This window comes from Callithrix jacchus, chromosome 8 (assembly GCF_049354715.1).
Source record: "Callithrix jacchus isolate 240 chromosome 8, calJac240_pri, whole genome shotgun sequence".
Lineage (NCBI taxonomy): Eukaryota > Metazoa > Chordata > Mammalia > Primates > Cebidae > Callithrix > Callithrix jacchus.
In genome coordinates, this window is record NC_133509.1 from 33,304,942 (window position 1) to 33,312,434 (window position 7,493).

At 43.2% G+C, this 7,493-nt stretch overlaps 1 long non-coding RNA gene across 1 annotated transcript; it reads left to right on the plus strand.

Annotated features, from left to right (window-relative positions):
* Positions 1-1,122: 1,122 nt before the first annotated feature.
* Positions 1,123-4,674, plus strand: LOC118145106 (uncharacterized). The gene is made up of 3 exons (XR_004730276.3): positions 1,123-1,192; positions 2,009-2,177; positions 4,305-4,674. It is a non-coding gene; the product is annotated as an uncharacterized LOC118145106 (long non-coding RNA).
* The last annotated feature ends 2,819 nt before the right edge of the window (positions 4,675-7,493 follow it).

Sequence of the window (7,493 nt, forward strand, 5' to 3'; positions counted from 1 at the left end):
CATGTAATTTCAACATCATTTAGCACAGCTGCCAATCTGCCAAAGCAGAGCCCACAAATTGAGCTGCCATGGAGACCAAATCATCTTCCTTTTAAGCATGTCATCCATGCAGTGGGCTGGAGGTCACTTGGAAGAGAGCACAGGGGAACCTTGTTTTGTGTCCCTTTGTTCCCGTCTACTTACCTTCTCATAAAAAAATGTATTCAATTTAGAGACACATCAGCATAAGCTCCTCCAGCAAGTGCAAATATTTGCTTGGGAGAGGAAAACAAAATAATGTCTGAATGAAAAAAGCTTTCATTTTCTATTAGGCTTTGATGTTACTTTTTTATTTGAAGCCAAGGGAGAATAAGAAATTGAATTCCTTTTGTAAAAGTGAGGCACGATAAAGGTTGGATAAAAATTGAAGCTGTTTGTAAGTTAGGGAGAAAAATGCTGCCTTTTACTGCAACATATATGATCCGCACAATGTTTCCTTAGCATCATCTTTAAGGATTTTTTTTTTTAGCAGAGTGTGGTGGGGGAAATGTTTTATGTATGTACGCCTGAGTTGCTGATTGACAGAGTTCATGGATGTCTCTTTTGAAGTGAGAACAATCTAATCCTGGAGCCACAACACCACCCACAGATGTCATACTAGATCTCAGCTGTCAACTTGCCACCTTATTTTATTGCTATTTTCTTTTGCTTTTGGCTTTCATCAGCTATTGTTCTTCAAATAGTTGGACCACGCTGTAGCATGCCACTGTTGGGCACATTTTTTTTTTTTCATAGTCACAATTGAGGACTGATGTTGCATGTCCATTGAGTTTACTTTTAGGAAACTTTGTCACTTAATAACAAATCCCAGGAAACCTGTTGTGCCCTAGAGTTATTCATACCACATGGGTCTTTGAGGTTAGGTACCTTTGCTAACCAAAAACCCCATTTCTGTTTAAAGTGAAGTGATATGAGAGAATGCCAGGATAAAAAGCTACTCAGGACATCTGTTGGGATTTCACTCTGTAGTAGGAGAAAAAACAAAACAAAACAAAAAACCTTAGGAGTTTTCACTGCTAAACTGTTTGTATCCTCAGAATTCTAAGTCACAATGCACACAACGGCTGGCATATAGAAGCTCTCAGTTGCTGTGGTAGTGAGGACATGGCCTGTGCCGTGGCTGTGGGCACTGCTGGAGTTCAGATCTGCCCAGGTGTGTCCCATGTACTGCTGAGATGGGGTGCCAGCAACTGGCATTTTTGAATTTATTTGCATGAGGGTGTATATTTTTGACTGGAGGAGGAAGGAAGCCATTTTGGGTGAGCTGTGTTGCTGGTGGTGGAACCTGGGGGCACACGATAAGAGGGAGAGATGAGGCCAGCTCCTTGGACGAAGGCTGAAGTTGAGGACGCGGTCTTCAGTGACTGAGCTTCTGGTCAGAAGCATTGTCACGGGTACTCTCCCAGCCAGTGTGACCTGAAGTACAGAGGGATCTTTCCATGTCTGTATGAACCACAGTACAGCTCCTGCACAGGGAGAATGGAAAGAAATGTGCCATCTTGGCAACTAGAGGGTCTGGCGGCTTTGGGAGCAGGGAAGGTAACATGGCGCCGTCTCGTGGTGGGCTTGGTTCGACTGCTTGGACTTGCGGAAGTGGGGCTGCAGTGGGAGAGGAAAAACGTGGTGGACAGATTGATGTCTAAGAATGCATGTGCAGTGCCCTCTGGAGGCTTGGAGGTATAACTGGGAGAACGTTGCAGGAAGCTAGAGGGCTAGAGGGTTAGAGCCATTGAAATTTGAATGTTTGTACTTGCAGCCTGGTGACACTTGGGAAAATCCTAGTTATATTAGCCAATGATTTTTTTCTTTTTGGCTAACAGTTTAACGATTACGAATCCCAAGATTAGTGAGATGTTCTCTAAGGTAGATAAAAATGACAAAAGAATGATAAAAATTATTATAGCATGTGTGTATCAAATGTTTCTTGTGCACGCACTTCGGATTCTCTTGGACCTCTTTTTTATTCTAGTTTTTGCTGTGGCAGCCATCTGTGCTCAGGTGTAACCTGACTCTGTCTCACCTCAGCTGCACCATTTATCACTTGCTTTCCATCCTGGGGCATCCCTGCTAACATCACCTAGGATACCTACAGAAATTTGCTCAGTCATTTATAGCCACACACTTCAAGTGTGAGAAAGGTAAGATTCAATAGGCAGCCCTTGGCCAATGGGTAATGGGTAATATGGATACACTCTCCCCTCTTCTTTCTCTTGAGGAGACAATTCTGAGGTGTTTTCTACATGGTTCTTCAGAGTGTCCCCAATGAGAGGGAACCCCATTGCCCAAGAGGGAACCAGCTTGATAACATACCTGATTTTGTCTTTCTCTTCTTTTTTATTTCACTCTTTTTAGCACCCAGTCCCTTACCCACTTCTGTTCCCACAAGCCCTTGTCTTGTGGAAAGGAAGGTTGCTTCAAAAAGTGGAATGACCCAGGATAAGACAGGGTGAAAGTCAGCTCGACATGTATTGCTGTCACCCTTATTTTCTCACCAATGAAATACATACCTGGAAAAACGGGGAGTGGAGGGTGAAGGAAGGAGGGCTGGTTAATTTCCTGCTGGTAGCAAAAGTCTGTTATTGTTAAGCTCAGTAAGCATTTAATACTCTTCTACTATGATCTAGGGCCTGTTTTACTCAGAAATTGCTGAGACAGATCCCTGCCATTAGCAAGCTCACAAACCATTTGGGAAAGGCAGATGTGTATGTATCTTATAATGCATCCAGTACTAAAGAGAGGGTTAGTGTGCTTTAAAGCACGTAGAGAAAGGAACAGTTAATTTTGACTGGGAGTGAGAAGCCTCCACACAAAAGAAGGCATTCGATCTGGACCTTGAGAGATAAAAAGGCTACTGAAGATAGAGAATTGAAGAGCTGGAGATGCTTAAAAAGAGTCTTACTGAAATGGAATTGGGGTGAACTTTACTGTCCTCCCAGCTTAAGGGGCAGAGGCCTGCAGCCCTAATTCCACTTCCTTTTCTTCCCCTGCATAGTGTTTTGATTGCTGTCTCACAACCTGCCTTTGCAGAGATACCCTGCCTTCCTTTTCTCTTTGGATATTTTATCATCTTTTGTATAGGACAGAGCTGTAGTTCTTTATCTTGCCTGTGCTGGCTGTGGAGGCCTTATCTCTGGATGCTGGACACTGGAAGAGACTTAATCATCCTGAGTGGATTCTCTTCTACTAATAAGTGGGGATTACCTTAGTTTAGATGAAAGTGTTCAGGTGTGATTGCCTAATGCATGACTCACAAGATCACTGGGCACCACTCAAGGACAAGCATCTTTATGTTGAAAGCAGAGGTCACATTTGCAGGTTCACCTCCTCTCCTGCTACCATCTGGACCACTAATTGTAACATGTATTCACTAAGTGCATAGTGAACAGGTGTGTATTATTTTCTTGTTTATTTCTGAATAAGGACCAGAGATGCATTTATTTTCTCACATATAGAGATTTGGCAGAATTTTATGACTTGGCCCCAGGAAGGGCAGGGTTGGTGCAAAAGACAGGTGACTGGAAAGGCTGGGACACATTATTCTCCTTACTCTAATTCTTTGCTGTTAACCTGACTCATCTTTCTGAATATCTGCACTTCTCTGTCTCACTGGCATCTAAATAATACATTTTTGAGTTTTGATTTACCAGCAAGGAAAGCAGAACAGTCCCACCAGGTCAACTAGCGATTGTTAATGGTTGATCTTACTAACCTTGCTCAACCAGTTAACATTCTTTTGCAAAGAAAGGTCTAGATCATGGGTGGGCAGTTGAGGGTAGATGGGGAAGTGGGCATGATGGGCATCTATATTGCTATCTCCAATCCATTTCATCCTTTGCTGCCATGTACACACTCCTCCTGTATGTACAAAGATACCTGTCCTAGCATGTTCAATAATATGCATGTCTGTGGATATTCACTTCACTTCCAACATAGAAGCAACCCAGAAGCACAGGGTTCCAAGAGGAAATGGATGATCCTTTGAAATTATAGTTCGATGAAGCTCATTTATAAAGGGACTATTTATAAAAGTATTGGTGAGGAGAACTACTAGTTAAAGCTGTTAACACCCTCTAGTTTCAAAGGGATGGGAAGAGATGACTCATGTTGAGTCAACCACATTGAGAGGATTCAACAATTTAAATCAAGGGGCACATTCAGCCTGAGGCTATCCTGCAGGGAGAGATTCAGGTAAATATTGACCTTGCTTTCATTGTTCTGGTACTCCTATCTCCTGTATGGGACCTCCAATGGCCAAATCCAACCAGAGCCAGAAGACACATAAGCCATGCTGACATACTGAGGACAGGTCAGCTTCCAGGCAGGAGCTGAGTGAAGAATGGAGAGTGGATGTGAAGGGGCAATTGGCAGAGATACCCAGTGACTCTGTGGAAAGACATCTCAGTGTCTGTGCAAGAGTGCTCATCAGTCTCTCTACTTACAACCTACCGTTACTGTCCATTCCCTCTTCGGTTACACTGTGATCCTATCTAGGTGTTATTATTCATCATTCTACCATTTTTGGAATAAAATGAGGTTGGAAAAATACCCATTGCAGATACTGCTAATTGATCAGGGCTGTTTTTTTCCCCCCACTAAGCCTGAATTTAGTATCAAAATCCTTCTTAACATAGTGGTCCAGGCAGCCAACTCCAATAAATTGGCATTAATTTGAGATGCAAAAAATTTGCCATCTCTTAATCAGTAAATCTAACTATTATCTGTCTGCTTCACATGTAACAGTGGAGGAAAAACAGAATATGATTAAGATAATTAGAATGAAATAATAAGCCCTATTTTCTTTAAAAAGTGAAAAGGAAAAACAAAAATGGGAAGATTCTTTTTTCAGTCTTTGCAGAGTCTAGCAAGGAAAGAAGCCTGAGATACAAGGTGGCCACAGCCTTGTTTCTAGAGTTAGTCATGCAACCACAGCCGGCATGGAGTGCTTTCCTCAGTGGTGCCTGTCTTAGTTCATGCGGGCTGCTGTAACAAAATACCATAGACTGAGTGGCTTATCAACAACAGAAAGGTATTCCCACATGTCTGGAGGCTGGAGAGTCCAAGATTGAGATGCCAGCGGATCCAGTGTCTTATGAGGGCCCATTTCCTGGTTTATAAATGGCGTTTTCTTCCTTTGTCCTCTTGTGGTGGAAGGGACTAGGGTCTCTCTGGTGTCTCTTTTATCAAGGCACTGAAACCACAGTGAGGGCTCCCCACAATGACCTAATCGTCTCCCAAAGGCCCCACCTCCTAACGCCATCACCTTGAGGGTTAGGATTTGAACACATGAATTTGGAGAGGACATGAACTTTCAGCTTATTGCAGTGCTGTTGCTGAGCTATTATTATTTAAGACCTGCAGTCCCCTAGACACTGTGCTAAGTGCTTTATACAATTATCTCATTTGATCCTTACAGCAATCCTCATAGAAAGTGACTTATTCTCTTCACTTTATAGATGAGGAAGCTGAGGCTTAGTAAGGTTAAATAACCTGCCCAAAGTGTTGAATCTGTGGCAGAGATGACACACATCTCAGATCTGTCTGATTCCAAAGCACGTGCTCTCTACCTCTAGACAATGTGGCTTACCCTTCAATGGTTCTCTTGTCTTTGGAAAACAATTTTTCTGGCTGGAGAACAAATGAGGTCACCTCTCTAATTCCTCCCTCCCTGACAACTTAATACAAAATCCTCTGCTTCTGCCTGTTTCTCTAAATGCGAGTGAATACTACTGTGTTTAAGCCTATAACCTTTGTATCTTAGATGCACATGTGGGTAGGGCCTGGGGTCATGCACTGTATCATGCTTCTACTTGATCAATCCCCCAATCAGAAACTTGAGGCAATCTCTATATGAGACAGTTCAGCAGCTGGCTGGCACCATCTCATCCTATATGAAAGAGGCTGGCCACAGCACAGACAGATAAAGTATTTGCAAAGCAAAGAAAGCCAGGGCCTTCTCTGGTTAGGCTTTATTCACATATATCCAAGGGCTGAATTCTATGTGCGAGGAACTGTGCTGGGTGCTGGAAGTAATAAAATAATGTCTTCATTCCTGCTGCCTTCAAGGTGCTTAAAGGCATCAGAGTAGTCCAGAGTTCCACAGCATACATTTTCCAGTGTCATTCACCATCCTTGGACAAGGTTTAGTCCATTCAGGGACCCAACACACATCTATTAAACTTGGACTGAAGTGGTCAGTTACCTCATTGTCTCCACCAGCAACTTTTGGCTGGAATCCCTTTTGAAGTGCTTAGTTGGGTCCTTCCAATCTTGATTGTGTCCCTCCTACTATTTTCCTAATGCAGTAGCATCTTCGATGTCTCTCCCAGGCTCTGATACACTGAACAGTGTACAGACTGAGGAGTCAAGTGTCCTGAGTTTGGACCTCTGTTCTGCTATTGATTCTCTGTGTAATTCTGGGCAAGTCCCTTTTCTTCTCTGAACTTTAGATCCCTGGGTGACAGCAGCTTCTACAAACCCTGGTTTTACAGTTAACACAGAAGCTCATACATTTTTTCTGGAGCCAGACTATTTATAGATGTAGTTTTACCAAAATCTGCTTTCCTTGAAAGAAGGAGTCTTTTTGTAGTTGCTCTGGCTACTAACAGCTTTATTGCCGATGTATGGCCAGCCACTGTCAGAGTTTATCACCCTTGCTCCTCCAAGTGTGGTCTGTGGACCACTAGCATTTATGTCACTTAGGAACTTACTAATTATGAAGAATCTCAGATGCTAGCCAGACCAGCTGAATCAGAATTTACATTTTAAAAAGATCCCCAGGTGATTGGCCCTTACATTACAGTTTGAGAAGCACTAAGCCCCATGCCCAGGAGAATTGATTAAATCAGAATCACTGCAGTTGGATTCTGGGCTCTCAGGTGCTTAGGTGAATTTTAATGTGTAGCTGGAGTGGAGAAGCTCTGAATAGTCTCACACAGAGGAGAACTGACCTTTGTGTAGAATGGAAGTCAGAAGTTGAGTGTCTAATTTAGCCTGAAGGAGGATTAGGACAGAAGTCGTTTTCTGGAGGCAATGCTTGAGCTGTTTGGGGAACACGAAGTGTCAGTTAGGCAGGGAGGAGAGGAAGGGTACTCCTGGTGTCCTGACCCATGGCTGCGGAATGAGACTGGGCTGCTGCAGGAGATGGGGTTTTGGGAAAGCAGGGGCCACCTGTGCCGTGCTTGGGAGTTTCTACTCCATCTCAGAGGCAGTGGAATGGGGCTGGGTGATGGCTGAAAAGATTGTGTTGAGCAGGGATTGATGCACTTAGATTTGCGTTTTAGGAAGCTTTTTTTTTTCTAGCAGATGTAGCAGAAAGTAGAAGGTAATGAAGGGAGAGAAACCACTCTAGGGGCTGTTTCAAATAAGAAATAAATGAATGTGAGTGTTGGAAAGAATGGGGAGGAAGAGAGAAATTGAGAAATACTTGGTTGGTGGCTAGTTTTATGAAATGTGAT